Raw genomic sequence first — 10,700 nt, forward strand, 5'->3', positions numbered from 1 at the left:
TTTTTTTTTTTTTCCCTCTCAAGACAAGACACTCACTCCATTTTATGACCATGGAAATGATATATACTCAATGAAAAATTATTAGAAAAGAGTTAATAACAAATCCCCCAAGTATCAGTGCAGTATCAGCTCCTTTTAGCTTCTATTTTGAACTCATTTTAGACTGAGAAAAGCTGTGAGTTACAGTTGCAGTAGGAAAACAGTCCTCCGAGATATCCATGCCTGAATTTCGGAAAACTCTGTATTATGTTAGATGGCAAAAGTGAATTTACGGTTATATTTAGGGCTCTTAAAATAGGGAGATTAGCCTGAATAACCCAGGTGGGCTTAATCTAATCACAGGAGGTTTTTAATTTTAATTTTTTTTTTTGTACCTGGGATTGAACTCAGGACCTTGTGCTCGTGAGGCAGGCAGTGGCACCACTGAGCTAAACCCCCAGACCTTTAAAAAAAATATTTATTTATTTTCCTCATTGAGTTTATTGGTACATTTTAGGTATACAGTACAGTTATATTCGTTATTGGGATCTTGCACCTTTACATGACAGGTCTTGGTTCTCATTTTTTTCCCCTTGTCCCTGCCCTCCCTTCACCTCTCCTCCCGTCCCCCTTTACAAACGCTTCATTTCCATTTTTTCATTTTCTCATATTTTTTTCTTTTCCCTTATTCCCTTTCCCCCACCCTTCCCACTTTCCCTGCACCTTTAGCCCATTTCTTCCTATTTCACATCGTCAACTATCTCATTAGGATCTTATGTACTATTATAATTTATTCACACCAGAAAAACCATTCAGTATTTACACATGTGTGACTTATTTATTTCACTTAGGAGTATATCCTCAATATGTATCCATTCTCCTATGAATGAATTTAATTTCTCATTCTTTATGGCTGAGTAATATTCCATTTTATAGAAAAACCACATTTTCTTTATCTAGTTTTCAACTGATGGGCAAATGGGCTGTTTCCAAGTTTTAGCTATTACAAAATGTGCTGCTATAAACATAGGTGCACATTTATCTCTGTGATATGATTCTTTTAATCTTTTGGAAAGATACCCAGCAGAGGGATGGCTGGGTCTAATGGAACCTTTAGTCCCAGCTCTTTGAGGTATCTCCATATTGATTTTCATAGTGGTTGCACCAGCCTGCACTCCCACCAATAATGCAGAAGGGGTCCTTTCTCCCCACAACCCTGCCAACATTTGTTATTGTTTGATTTCTTGATAGCAGCCATTCTTTGTGGGGTGAGGTGGAATCTCAGTGTTGTTTTCATCTGCATCTCTCGAATGACCACCGATGTGGAACATTTTTTTCATGTATTTACTTGCTGCTTTTACTTCTTTGTCTGAGAAGTGTCTGTTCACTTCAGATGCCCATTTTTGAATCGGGCCCCAGCCCTTTTTATTTAATTAAAAAAATTTTTTTTGAGACAGGGTCTTGCTAAGCCACTAAATTGTGCAGTCTGGGCTCTAACTTTCCATCCTCCTGTCTCAGCTTTCTAGAGTGCTGAGATTACAAGAGCTCTTGAAAGCAAGGAACTTTCTCTGGCTGAAGTCAGAGGGATTCAAACCATAAAGGGGACTCAATATACTGCTGCCGGCGGTGAGATGCAGAGGTCATGAGCAGGGAGTGGAGAGAGGCTTTTCACAGATAAGGGTGGCCGATAGCTAAAAGCCCCCGGGGAAATGGGGCATCTTTACTATAACTGCGGAAACAGATTCTGCTAATAACCTTAAGAAGCATGGGAGGGGACCCTGAGCCCTAGATAAGAACCCCAGCCCTGGTGATTATCTTGACTTCAGTGGATACCCTGAGCAGAGTGTGTAGCGGCTGTGTCTGTGGTAATTCATCGTGAGCAACAGAAAACTGGTGACAACTGTACAGAGTTCCTATGTCCCGCCCCCCCCAATGTTACTGACTAAACTACTGGCTTTATTTGAGTTTCCCCAGTTTCTACTAATGTCTTTTTTCTGTTCCAGGATTTTATCTACCCTACCACGTGGCATAGTTTTAATTATCATGTTAATTTAGTCTCTTCCATTCTGTGACATTTCTTCAGTCTTTCATGACTTTGAAATTTTGGAAAAGTACCGATGGGTTATTTTGTAGAAATAACTTGATTTTTCTTCGTTAGATATTCTTAGGTGACCACAGTAAAATCGTGTAGTGTTGGAAAGAATATTGCAGAAATTATGTTTTTCTCAGTGCATTATATCAATGGGCACATGATCTTTGTGTATCTTATTACTAACTTTATCAGTCTTGATCACTTCATCCAATGGTGTTTTCTGGGTTTCTACACTGTTAAATTACTACCTGTTCTTTTGTATTAATAAATATATGTTCTGGATTTCTACACTATAACGTTGCTGTCTATTCTTTTATGTTAATAAATATATTTGACAGTAAGCAAATTCTGTTTCTCTTTAAACTTTTGCCCACTAATCTTAGCACCCATTAGTGGCTCTTGTCTGCAACAAGAAAGGGGATGAAGGACTCTTTAATAACCTAGTTAACGTGTAACTAGCTGAGATGGAGGGGCAAGGAAAGTAACGGGAGAATAATAGTCAGTGCCCTCTTAGCCCCTTCCCGTATTTGTGTGGTGACTCTGTATTTATTTATTTATTGAGACCGTCTCACTATGTAGTTGAGACTGACCTGGAACTCACTATGTAGTCCAGGCTGGTCTCGATCTCACAGCGATCCTCCTGCCTCAGCCTCCCAAGTGCGGGGATTACAGGCATGCGCCACCATGCCTGGCAGTGACTATGTATTTGTATAACATGCATATGCATATATTTATATACATATCAAAATACTATCTATAAATACATCACATATAAAATACTTTGTATATAAAGTTCCATATATACTCTCTCTCTCCAAAATTATATATACCTACCCCATATGCTGTTTTGTAACCCAGCAATGCATTAGGAACATTTTTTCCTTATCAATCTATATTTTTTAAAAGATGAGTTCTAAAAGTAGTTAGTGGTAGCAGGTAGATAGCATTTCATTTTATGGTTCCATCATTTTCTATCCAGTGTACAATTTTTTGGATGATTGATTTAAATTATTTTCTATTATGTATCGGGGTTCAGTGACTATCTTTGTACACACATCTTTGCACACATCTCTGTATCTCCTGAGGATAGTTTTCTTGATGTCAAATTGTTGGCTCAAAAGGCTTGCACATTTTAGAAACATTTGATACACATTGTGAACTTCTTCTCTGGCCAAAGATGCAGATGTGTGGCGGTTACTCCTATTCATCTTATTTCTAGCAGGTTTTCATATCAGGATTTTCAGCATTATTGCTCACAGTGTAATCATTTAATAATAATTTGATTCCCACAGAGCCATCTCTATTTTTAGGACCAGTGACTGTGAGCGGAGACACAGGTTACTTCAGACACTGCACTGCTGTGAGTGGGAGCGGGAGGCTCAGCTGGGTCCGAAGGGAGCATCACCAGTCCTGCGAGAGCAGGTGTAAGCCGTGCTCAGCGAGCCGTCTTCTACACTGGGCTAGTCTGGTAGCCTCAGTATTTGATGGCATCAGAATCACCCGATTATTAAAATCAGAATCCCCTGATTATTAAAATAGGGATTTTGGGGTTCAAACTCAGATCCAAGAATCAGAACCATTGGGGGTATTTTTTTTTAAAGATAGGATCTCGCTATGTAGTTCAGCAGTCCTTCTGCCTCAGTCTCCCAAGTGCCGGGATTATAGGCATGGCAAAATCTGCGTTTTTTACGATTTCTTCAGAGGTGGCAAAAGAAAGTGGTCAGAGGGCCATATTTGGAGAAAGACCATTTTGGGCCATAAGCAATTTTCAGAGATTATTTTTCCAAATCTCCAAGAGGAGTAAACTAGGCAGGTACATTTAAGCCTCTATTTTACCGTGTCCTAACACATTTTCTAGCCTTTTCCCATCATTATCTACTTTTTAATTCTGCCCTTCTCCTCTCCCTTCCTTTGTTTCTTCCTCCTCCTTTCCCTTCCTTCTTCCTTCCTTTCTTTTTCTTCCTCCCCTCCCATTTCTTCTATCCAGGCTCTTTTGGAGAAACTACACCCCTCCAAAATAGAAACAATTTCTTTGTATCAAAGAGATAATCACGCCTAACACAATGGCTCGGATATTGTTTGAGTGTGTACCCCAGGGGTTTGTGTGTGGAGCTTCGGTCCCTACTGTTAAGGTATTAAGAAGATGGAAACTTAATCCTGCTAAGGTGTTTAGAGGTAGCGCCTTTGGGAAGGGAACAGGATTAGATGTGATCATCAGGTTGGAACCCCACGATCGAATACTGGTGGCTGCAGAAGGAGAGAGAGAGACACCCACACGCATGCTTCCGGTCCCTGGCCAGGTCTTCCGGCCCCGTGCTGCCTTGGAATTCTGATGCACAGACGGAACCCCTCAAACCTGAACCTTCAGAACTGTGATTAAAACTTCTTCTGTTTTTAAATTACTATTTCTTCTCTAGGAATTTTATCCTCAATATAGTCATAATCCAATTCACAGTGAATTTACAAAAATAGCTTTTTATCCAATAATTCCAGCAAGGTCCAAATAATTTCTTTTTATACATAGCGGATGAAACAGCTCCCTGACCAGGAGAAACTGCAACACGTGCAGCATGTGGTCACTGTCACCTCCCCCGGGCACAGCTCCCTTCCCATCTGTGCACTACACAGTCAGAGTGGCCCATCCACATCTGCTGCAAACTACACAGCTTTATTAGAACTGCATATATATTTTTAGGAAAGGGCAGCCCTATTCCTTAATCTAATTAGGGACTCAAGTTGTGTGTCAGGGGTGGTCATTCATCCCAATTTTAGCGTTAAATGTTTTGTTTTTTGAACAGGGTCTCACTGAGTACTTCACGTTGGCCTTGAACTCACTCTGTGGCCCAGGCTGGCCTCAAACTTGTGGCGATCCTCCTGTCTCAGCTTCCCGAGGGCTGGGATTTCCATTACTTCCAGCTTCTAGAGTTAAACTGTTAAAGGATTTCTTTTAAAATTTAAATAGGGATCGCATTGAGTCTATATAATTTTGGAAGTATGGCCATCTTCACTATATTGGTTCTTCCCACCCAAGAATATAGGTTCCATTTTCTGATAACCCTCTTCGATCTTTTTTTCAAAGTACTTTAGTTTTCAATGTAAAGGTCTTTTGTTTCTTTTGTTAGAGTGATTCCTAGGTACTTAGTGTTTTGGGATACTATTGTGAGGAGTGAAAAGTTAATTTTTCTCTCAGTGAGTTTGTTATTCGTGTACAGGAATGCTATTGATTTTTTAAAAAAATTAATTTATTGGTACATTCTAGGTAGACAGTACAGTTACATTCATTACTGGGATCTTGTACCTTTACATGCCAGGTCTTGGTTCTCATTTGGAATGCTATTGATTTTTGAGTGTTGACTTTGTATCCAGCTATGCTACTGAATTTGGTTATTAAATCTTCTATGTAGAGTATCACATCATCTGCAACTAATGATAATTTAACTTCTTCCTTTCCTATCCTTATTCCTTTTATTTCTTTCTCTTGTCTAATTGCTCTGGCTAGTGTTTCCAGAACCATATTGAATAAGAGTGGTGGTAGTGGACATCCCTGCATCCCTGGGGTGAATCCTACTTGATCATGGTGTATAATCTTCTTGATGATTTGCTGCATTCTGTTTTCCAGTAACTTGTGAAGGATTTTTGTGTCTATGTTCATTAGGAAGATTCGCCTATGCTTCTCTTTTTGGTAGAATCCTTCTCTGGTTTTCATATTAGGGTAATGCTTGCTTCAAGGAATGAATGTGGGAGTATTGCTTTTTTTTTTTTTCCAGTTTCATTAAAGAAGTTTAAGAAGCAGTGGAATTAGGTCTTCTCTAAATTTCTTGTGGAATTCAGCAGTGAATCTGTGAAGACCTGGGCTTTTTTTGTTGGTAGATTTTTAATTACATCTTTAACTTCATTGAATGATATTGGTTTATTTAGAATTTAATATCTTCTTAATTCAGCTTTAGCAATTCATATGTATCTAGAAATCTGTGCATTTCTTTTGTGTTTTCCATCTTATTAGAATACAGTTTCTTGAAGTAGGTATTGATCTTTTTGCGTGATCTAATGTGATTTGGTTCTTTTAATTTCTAATTTCTTTTTTTCTTTTCTTTTTTTTTTTTTTTGGTAGCAGGGATTGAACTTGGGCCTTTGCACTTGCACTTGCAAGGCAGGCGGTGGAACCACTGAGCCAAATCCCTGGCCTTTTAATTTCTAATTTCATGGATTTGAGTCTTTTCTTTCCTTGTTTGATAAGGTTGGCAAAGGGCTTGTCAATTTTATTTAATCTTTCCAATAACCAAGTTTTTAATTCATTGATTTTTTTGAATTGTTCTCTTAGGCTCCACTGCATTCTGTTCTTTGCAATTTCCTCCCTCATATGAGCATTGGGCTTGACTTACTCTTCTTTTTTTTAGAAGATTGAGGTTCAACATTAGGTTGTTTATTTGAGCTGTCTCTGTTTTTCTGGTATAGGAATTTGCTGCTATAAATTTCCCTTGTAGGACTGCTTTCATTGAGTACCATAAGTTCTAGTATGTTGTATTGGCATTATCATTTAATTATAGAAACTGTCTAATTTCTTCTTTAATTTAATCTGTGATCCATTGGTTGTTTAGGAGGGTGTTATTTAATTTCTCTGGGTTTGTGAAGTTTTTGTGGTTTCTTTTGGCATTGATTTTCAATTTCACTGCACTATGGACTAATGTGCATGGAGTAATATCAGTTCCTTTGCATTTACTTAAGGATGCTCTATGTGCTAGTATGTGGTCTCTTTTGGAGAGTGTCCAGTGTGCAACCTAGAAGAATGTGTATTGTGATGTTGTGGGGGTGGAACACTGTAGACATCTACTAAGTCCACTTACTCAAAAATTTGGTTCAGTTCTGATATTTCTTTATTAATTTTTTGTGTATTCGATCTCTTGTGACAGTGGGGTATTGAGGTCTCCTATTACAATTTTATTAGTGCTTATTTGACTTTTCATGTCTGTTAATATTGGGTGCACTGGTATTTGGTGCATATGTGTATATGATTGTTATGTCTATCTCTTGTATTGTTTCCCTTACAAGGATATAGGGACTTTCTTTGTTACTCTTAATCAATCTTGGCTTGAAATCCACTTTGTCTGCATATAGACTTTTTATCTTTTCTGGATTCCTGTCATAAGGAGTATTGTTTTCTATCTTTTAATTTTCAGTTTATTAATTTCTTTTTCAATTAAATTTGTTTTCTGTATACAGCATATTGTTGGATCTTGCTTCTTGATCTATTCTGCCAATCTGTTTCTTTTGATTGGTGAATTGAGACTACTTACAGTGATGGTTATAACTGATATTTATTGACTTATCCTTGTCGTGTTCTTTTCCTGTTGTTGATTCTCTCTGCCCTCCCCCATTTGTTTAGTTATTTGCCTTGCCTGGTGGATTTATTCTGTTGGGGTTCATGGAGTTGTAGATCTTGTTATCTCTTTCTAGTATGTCCTTCAGAGCATTTTGGAGTGCTGGTTTGGTGGTCAGGAATTTCTTCAAGTGTTCTTTGTCATGAAAGTATCTTATTTCTATATCAATTTTGAAAGAAAGTTTTGTGGGGTACGTCACTCTAGGCTGGATGTTGTTTTCTTTTGGGGCTTAAATTACTTCATTCCAAGCTCTCCTTGATTTGAGGGTTTATGTTGAGAAGTTTGCCATGATTTTGATGGGCTTTCCTTTTTTGGGTGATTTTTTTTTTCTCAAAAAGCTTTTAATATTCTGTTCTTGTGTTGAATTTCTGGAATCTATACTATTATATGCCTTGGTGTAGATTTTATTTCTGATCATGGCTAATTGGAGTTGAATATGCCTCACTTATCTGTATGTCAACAATTTTTTCCCTGCTTGCAAAGTTTTCTGTCATTGCTTCTGTGAACAGGCCTTTTTATGTTGTTTGCAGTATCTCCTGATTTTTCATTGACTCTAATATATTTTATGTTATTCTTCTTTGCATCTCGTAGCAGCTGTTGGATTGATTTTTTTGTGGTCCCTTATTATTTTTATGAAATCTTCTTTTCATGATTACTAACTGCAATCCTGTCTTCTAGATCTGTTATTCTGTTGTCACATTGGCTCATTCTGTGGTGCATACTTTCAAGGGAAAATTTAATCTCCTAGATATCTTTTTGAATCTGTTTCATGGATTCCATTTCTTTCCTCTGCTGGGGGTTCATGGTTTCCATCATTTTCCCAAGCTTCTCCATTTTTTAAATCTGTATCTACTCTAGAGTCACTAACCATGTCATTTGTTATGTTTACCATCTTTGTAGTTATCTGAGAAATTATTTCTGCTTTGATTTTTTTTCTAGAGCCTTATTCACCTGCTTTGTTACTTCTGCTCTTTCCACTTCAGAAACTCCACCTTGGATTCTGTTCCAGCTCATTGCCCCCTGGGCTTGCCTTTGGTGAACTAGAAATCTGGAGCTGCATCTTCCTTAAGCATTCTCTTGTAGAGAACAGGGAAATGGGACTTTACTAGAACCTCTGCATTAGGTCCTAGTCTCCTGTGAGCCATGACAGTACAAGGCAAATTAATTAATATAGAGACAGAAAATGAGACTTGGAGAAGAAGCTGAGTCCTGGCCTGATCCATGCTGTACTGGGCCGCAAAGACCTCAGACCCCAAGTTTGCCAAACCTTTATTCAGAACATCAGCAGAAATGAAAGTAGTAAATGACTCAGAGGGCACAGTGATGATCCTAGTTCCACAATGAGGAACTATGCAGATGAAGATTTGATTCCTCCCAGGATGTCTCCAGCTGGTGTAATCCTGCCCTGCAGCGTTATAGCATCGCAGGACCACTGAGGTCTTAGCTGTGACCAGAGGCAAAAACGGAGTTACTTCTGAACATGCCGTAGCTGGCCTGTAGACAGCAAAACCAGGCCCTAATCATGATTTAATTAGGAAGTGGCTTTTCACCAAAATCATGTGGAATTGTTCCTACATCCTCTCATTCTCTATATTTTTAAATTCAATTCCTAGGCTGATGTTTATGAATTGCTTATGGCTGGTAGCTTTATTGATAGATTAAGAACCCTTAGGAAATGACTACTTGTCAAAGATGTCCTTCAGGTGTAGCTGGCTTTTGGGTTTTGAATATGTTGCAAGATCCTAGCCCTTCAATTTATTAGGAATGAGAAGTTGCTGCCTATTTGGCTTAGCCCCTGTGGCATTGTGATTCAGTGGCACTGGCCTATAGTATTGTTTATGGCCCTTAGACAGTCTCAGTCTTGGCATTCCAGGTAGAACAACTGATTAGACAAATTATGTCACCTTGGCTAAAGTAGTACAATTTGCAATAACAATAGCATCAAACACAGCCTAGAAAATGACACGTTATGGTAATTATTAATTTGCCACTGCTATCCATATGAACTGTATTTGTGGTTATGTGACAAAATGTAAAACAAACTAGAAAATTATATATAGTAAATATGCCCTTAGTATGGTGATTTTACCCTCAGGGAAAATAATCCAAAACAGACTAGTTAGAAAAGTAGAGAAATAGAAGAGGAAGAGATTAGAACCAAGGCTACAGGACAAAGAAAGATTTTTTTTTTGGTACTGGGGATTGAACTCAGGTCCTTGTGCTCGCAAGGCAGGCCACTGAACCGCTGAGCTAAATCCCCGGCCCCGAAAGAAAGATTTTTGCAAACTTTGGGAAATTGGTGAAGAAGACTAGGGGTAAAGTGAGAAGGAAGAAATAAAAATAAGAACAGAACAACAACAAGAAAAAAGTAGAAACAATGTTAACAGTCAAATGAAAACAAGAATAAACAATTAAGAACAAAGAAAAGAAATCAAAAGCAAAAACAAGGAAAAAAAAGTAGAAAATAAGAAAAAAAAATGTCCACTTCAGGATGTGTCTGCCATTGTTGGTAGACACAGTGGGCAGACACAGTGCACATCTGTGTTGATTAATTCCACAGATCCAGCTGTAGGCTTGCACTGCGGTAGTGGATAATCCACGCAAGCCTGCACCTTCAGTTCTTCTGAAGTTCAGGCTGTTTCTGGCCATGAGGCTGGAACCTGATTTGTTTAGCCTGCAACTCTCTGTGTTCCCCCCGGTTGACTATACTTTGGCTCTTTTATATCTTGCTGACTTGGTTCCACCTCACCCTGACACTAGGATCTGCTGGATGGAGCAAGCCTGTAGCTGCTCTGAGTTCCAAGTTCAGTTGACCCTTCTCCAAGAGGTTCACTAGCCAATCATTCTTTCTTGGGGGACATTTTAACCCAAATAATTCACCAGCCACTGCAGTCGACGGTGTCCGCTGCTCCATTGCACTGGTGCATTTCTCTGTGGAGGCTTCAGGGGTTGCCTGTTGTCACTGTGTGTGTGGGTTCAGGCTGCCCCACACAGTGAGTCAGGGCTGAAGGAGAAGGTCTTTCTTTCTTCTGCATTGAGGTCTTGCTCTTCACTTTTTCTGTGGGCTTCAATTCTTACTTCAGATGTCCCGAGGACCCACTTCCCTCCTCCTTCTCTTCCTCAGGTTGGTATATTCCAGCATCTGGACAACAAATTTCAGGCAGGCCATTTCTCGGCTGTTCATCACTCTGCCATCTTTCCCTGCATTAAGCTTTTAGGTGGCTCTTGTCCCCTATACAATAAACCTCAGG

Source organism: Fukomys damarensis, unplaced genomic scaffold (assembly GCF_012274545.1).
Source record: "Fukomys damarensis isolate Sample0158 unplaced genomic scaffold, DMR_v1.0_HiC HiC_scaffold_19, whole genome shotgun sequence".
NCBI classification, from domain to species: domain Eukaryota; kingdom Metazoa; phylum Chordata; class Mammalia; order Rodentia; family Bathyergidae; genus Fukomys; species Fukomys damarensis.